We start from the raw sequence: 6,000 nt of genomic DNA, 5'->3' as shown, positions 1-6,000 counted from the left end.
CACGGAGATTACTTAAAAACAAACAACATGGGGCGCATGGGTGAGCCAAAGCCTTTGCCTTTGGCTCAGGTCATGATCCCAGGGTCCTGGGATTGAGCCCCACATTGGGCTCTCTCCTCAGTGGGAAGCCTGCTTCCTCTTCTCTGCCTGCCTCTTGGCTTACGTGTAATCTGTCAAATAAATAAAATCTTTAAAAAAATAAAAAAATAAGTGTAAACAACCATAATCTTGAGGAATCAGAACATACAAACAATAATTTAAATTTTAAAAATTGTATTAAAAGTTTAATTACATTTGTACGGGTGCCTCGGTCATTAGGCATCTGCCTTTGGCTCAGGTCATGATCTCAGGTCCTAGATTGAGTCACACATTGGGCTCCCTGCTCAGCAGGAAGCCTGCTTCTCCCTCCCATTACCCCTGCATGTATTCTCTCACTGTCTGTCAAATAAGTAGTCTTAAAAAAAAAAAGTTTAATTACACTTGAACCTTTACAAAGAGATTAGTGAAAATAAATTTTTTTTTTAGGTGTATAATCTATTTTATTAACAGACAAGGTCTACAGATTTATTTCTTCTTGGACACACCCACAGTGTGGCCCCAGAACCCTATGGTGTGCTGGCCTCGTACAAGAAGTCCCCCAAAGTGGTGCAGCCCTCTCTGGGCCCTGATCTTCAGTCTCTCCAGGTCTTCACGAAGTTTGCTGTCCAGGCCATTGGCCAGGACCTGGCTGTACTTTCCATCCTTCACATCCTTCTGTTCAAAAACCAGTCTGGGATCTTATACTGGCAAGGATTCTGCATAATGGTGATCACACGTTCCACCTCATCCTCAGTGAGCTCGCCGGCCCTCTTAGTGAGATTGATGTCTGCTTTCTTTAACACTACATGAGCTTATCTTTGCCCCGCACCCTTAATTGCAGTGATGGCAAAGGCTATTTCCCACCACCCATCGATACTAGTGTTGAGTACTCGCAAAATGTGCTGAACTTCTCAGGGATCACTAGAGACATGGCAGCGGCCCCAGTGGCAGTGTGTACGCCTCCTGTGGAAGAGCTGAAAATAACTTTTAAAAGATATATTTTTTAAATGTTTTAACCATTCTTGGTCTTTTTTTTTTTTTTTTTTTTTTTTTTTAAGATTTGACAGAGACACACACAAGAGAGGGAATGCAAGCAGGGGGAGTGGGAGAGGGAGAAGCAGGACTCCTGCCAAGCAGAGAGGACCCTGGGACCACGACCCGAGCTGAAGGTAGACGCTCAGCACTGAGCCATGCAGGCACCCCCAAAAGATTCCCCCCCCTCCCTACCCCCAAAAGATTTTTTTTTTTTTTAAAGATTTTATTTATTTATTTGACAGAGAGAGATCACAAGTAGGCAGAGAGGCAGGCAGAGAGAGGAGGAAGCAGGCTCCCTGCTGAGCAGAGAGCCCGATGCGGGACTCGATCCCAGGACCCTGAGATCATGACCCGAGCCGAAGGCAGTGGCTTAACCCACTGAGCCACCCAGGCACCCCCAAAAGATTTTTATGTAAGTAATCTCTATACCCAATGTGGGATTAAAACTAACAACCCCACAATCAAGAATCCCTTGCTCTACTGGGGCAGCTGGGTGGCTTATTTGTCTGCTTTCAGCTTGGTCATGATCTCAGGATCCTGGAACTGAGTGCTTCATCAGGCCCTGCTCAGCAGGAAGTCTGCATGTCCCCCTCCGTCAGTCCTGCCCCCTCGGCCCCATGCTCATGCTCTCCCTCAAATAAATTAAAATCTTTAAAAAAAAATTTTTTTTTTAAAATTTGAGAGATGAGAGATTGAGCAGAAGAATGAGGGGAGAGGTCAGAGGGAGCAGCAGACTCCCTGCTGGGCAGGGAGCCTGATGTGGGACTTGATCCCGGGACTCCAGAATCATGACCTGAGCAGAATGCAGTTGCTTAACCAAATGAGCCACCCCAGCGCCCCTGTAAATAAAATTAAAAACAAAAAAAGAGAATCCTATGGTCTATCGACCGGGCCAGCCAGGGGGCCCTGAAAATAATTTTTTCAAAGACACATCTCTACACACAACCTGGGTTTCAAACTCACAGAGATCAAGAATTGCATGTTCTATCAACTGAGCCAGCCATGTGCCCCCTCAAAAATAATTTTTAATTTTAATTTTTGTTTTTTTAATAAGATTTTATTTATTTGACAGAGAGAGATCACAAGTAGAGAGGCAGGCAGGCAGAGAGAGAGGGAAGCAGGCTCCCTGCTGAGCAGAGAGCCCGATGCGGGCCTCGATCCCAGGACCCTGAGATCAGGACCTGAGCCGAAGGCAGCAGCCTACCCACTGAGCCACCCAGGCACCCTCAAAAATAATTTTTAATGTACAGTCCTCAGAAAACAAAATTCATGTGTTTCAATAAAAGAACATTTTCCACTGTGACTTCTCTGCACTTGATTTTGTAAATATCAGAATGCTTCACTTATCTGACATCAGGGATCTCAGTGTTCCATATAAATGAACTTTCAAGGTGAGTTAAGACCCAATCCTTTCATAATTGTTATAGTCACTTCTCTTCCTTTATTAGAGGGTTTTGTAACAAAAGTGATGCTTAATTCTTTTACAGGATCATCATGATTGAACATACTTCAGCTTATACCTTACCTTTTGTATACTTTAATACTTTAGCTCTTTGGTTTAACTTGATGTAACTTTCTGATTGGGAATTTAGTTATGGACCCTACCAATCTTTTTCCTTTTACTATCCCCATTCATTTGTACAAACATTTATTGGGCATTTAACTCCATGTCAGGCACTGTTCTAGGCACCAACGGTACAGCAAGTCATGAAGCAAGTTACCTCACTGGTTACCTAATCATTTGGCAACCATCAAATGACAGGATACACCAGAGAGAAATAATACCAAATTAGATGTGTGGATCTTTATTTTAGGGAATTTGATTTTTTATGTCTTTGTGTGTGGTGAATTACACATATTTACCATTTTAACAGTGCATGGATCAGTGGCATTAAGTATTCACACTGTGCAAACTTCACTACCATCCATCTCCCAACAAACACCCCTTCTCTCCTCTATACATACTTTGAATTTTCTCAAATTGAGTGGTCAGAGGGGCGCATGGATGTCTCCATTAGTTAAACATTTGCCTTTGGCTAGTCACGATCTCTGGGGTTCTGGGATGGAGCCGTGTGGGGAGTTCCTGGCTCAAGAGTCTTTCTCTGCCCCCGCTCCTGCCACCTGCCTGCACCCTCTCAAATAAAATCTAAAAAGTAGGCTCCATGCCAAACATAAGGCTTGAACTCACAATCCTGCCAATCAAGAGTCAACAGGCGCCACCAACTGAGCAATCAGGTGCCCCTAGATCCTCTTTTGGATAGTCTCATTTCCCCCAAATCTGTCAATTTTATTCCCAACTCATTAAAATGCCAGTTACACTTCCTGCATCAAGGAAGTATCCTCTCAAATTTACAAAGAAACAGTATTTGTAGGCGTCTGAAAATTATGCCATGAAAAATTATCCCTGAATTAAGTTGGATTCCACAGCACAGTATACCACGGGGACTCATGACTGTTGAGCAACAACTTTTTATGACCATGTGTGGATTTCTTAAGTGGTTAAGTTTTTAGGGATCAATTACAAGTGTACACAAGAATTAGGGCATCATCTCAAGTATACAGGATTCCACAGTATCTATCTTTGTACTAACATCTTTTTTATTTATTTTATTTATTTTATTTTTTTTTTTTAAAGATTTTATTTATTTATTTATTTATTTGACAGAGAGAGAAATCACAAGTAGGCAGAGAGAGAGAGAGAAGCAGGCTCCTGCTGAGCAAAGAGCCCGATGCGGGGCTCGATCCCAGGACACTGAGATCATGACCTGAGCCGAAGGCAGCGGCTTAATCCACTGAGCCACCCAGGCGCCCCTGTACTAACATCTTATAGTCTTATTTTACCCCTTAGTTCCATTAGCTTTTTAAAAGTAAACTCTACACCCAACACAGGGGTCGAACTCCCAGCCCTTAGATCTAGAATCACATATGGAGTCAGCCAGAAGTTCTTCCATTAGTTCTTTTTAGCTTGTCATACAGTTTTTGTAAGTTACCTTAATTTCATCTTGGAACAATTTTGTGCTGTAATTAATGAAGAGTAGATCTTATTTTCCTTTACTAAGATCGCAACACTTTTTGTTTCAGGAAAAGACCTCCCTCTCCTATACTGTTGGTGGGAGGTTAAATTGGCAAAACTTGTTATTCCACTTGCCCATGTTTGCTTTCTTGGAAGTTAGTTTCCTTGTTTTCTGTATTCATGACTCCCACCTATGGTATATTTCTTTCAATGTGTATTTCAATGTGTATTTCATAATACAAAAATGTACTGTTTTTGACTATTTAATCCAATTAATTTTGAATTACTTGTGTGGGAAATAGAAAATTCATATACCGAAAGACAATTTTTTTTTTAAAATAGGGTCACCTAGTGTGGACATTCACACAATTTAACACATCTAGTCTTTAAAGTTCTTAAGCCTAATATCTATCCTAGTATCTAATACATAACATTACAAATATACGACTTCTGATAGCAGCTCCCCTTTCTATAAAGGCATTTACCGCTTGACTGCTGAAGCCACACTTCCCAACCTCTTCCTCTTTCCCCAGCAACATCCAGCCCTTGGTTATTAGCTTTGTCCTCTCAGGCCTCCCTTCTCTCCAACATTTCAGGTATTCTAGTGCTGTAAGGCCATTATATTTGCTGTTCCCTATATTTAACATGTTCCTCCAGATATCGATAAGGCTCCCCCCCTCCTTTGCTAAAATTAGGATTCAGATGATCTTAATTTGTTCCCTATTTTTCTACTTGTATCATTAAGGTTTTATTTTTTTTTTTTTAAAGATTTATTTGACAGAGTGAGTGAGTGCACAAGCAGGGAGTGACAGGCAGAGGGAGAAGAGGTTCCACTGAACAAGGAACCCAAGCCCTGACCCTAACCCTGGGGATCATGACCTGAGTCAAAGGCAGACACTTAACTGGCTGAGTCACCCAAGTGCCCTAAAAAGAGAATCTTAAAAAGAAGTGGGGGGGGGGGCGGGTGCATGTGCGCCTGGATAGCTGTGTTGGTTAAGCATCTGACTTTTTTTTTTTTTTTTAAAGATTTTATTTATTTTATTTGACAGACAGAGATTACAAGTAGGCAGAGAAGCAGGCAGAGAGAGAGAGAGAGAGGAGGAAGCAGGCTCCCTGCTGAGCAGAGAGCCCGATGCGGGACTCGATCCCAGGACCCTGAGATCATGACCTGAGCCGAAGGCAGCGGCTTAACCCACTGAGCCACCCAGGTGCCCCAAGCATCTGACTCTTGATTTTGGCTCAAGTCATGATCTTTGGGTCATGAAATTGAGCCAAGTGCCAGGCTCTGAGCTCAGTGAGGAGTCTGTTTGATATTCTCCCTCCCTCTACCTTTGCCCCTCACCCTGCTCTCTAAATAAAAATAAGTAAATAAAAAGACAGACACCTGAGGCACTTTAATTTCACAATAATAATAATAATAATATAATAATCCCATCAGTCTATTACATAGACAATAATTTAATTCTTTCCCCATTGCTTTGAGGGAGAAAACAAAGGAGCTCCTACACTCTTTTATAAAAGTCACCTGAAACAACCCACCTCTTTACTAAAACACCCTCACCTTACATTACATTAGAGTTGTCACAGTATGTTTTCTATTACACTGTGGGCTTTTTTAAAGGATTTATTCATTTGACAGAGAGAGAGCACTCATGTGCACAGGGGAGTAAGGGAGGGAGAAGCAGGCTCCCCATTAAGCAGGGAGCCCAAGATGGTACCCGATCCTAGGACCCTGGGATTATGACCGGAGCCAAGGGCAGACGCTCAACCAACTTAGCCACCCAGTCACCCAGAGTGGGGGCTTCTTAAAGACATAAACTGTATTATTTATCTTTAGTTCACCATGATGCCTGGTACTGCACATTCTCAGTATC

At 42.3% G+C, this 6,000-nt stretch overlaps 1 pseudogene across 1 annotated transcript; it reads right to left on the bottom strand.

Moving 5' to 3' along the window:
- Window positions 1-513: 513 nt before the first annotated feature.
- LOC309844688 (small ribosomal subunit protein uS13 pseudogene) lies at window positions 514-1,213 on the bottom strand (annotated as a pseudogene). Its single transcript has one exon. The product of its transcript is annotated as a small ribosomal subunit protein uS13 pseudogene (transcript).
- Window positions 1,214-6,000: the final 4,787 nt, after the last annotated feature.

Source organism: Mustela nivalis, assembly GCF_964662115.1.
Source record: "Mustela nivalis genome assembly, chromosome: 12".
NCBI lineage: Eukaryota > Metazoa > Chordata > Mammalia > Carnivora > Mustelidae > Mustela > Mustela nivalis.
Note: the sequence above shows the minus strand (reverse complement) of the source record. Positions and strands in the feature narration are given on the sequence as shown.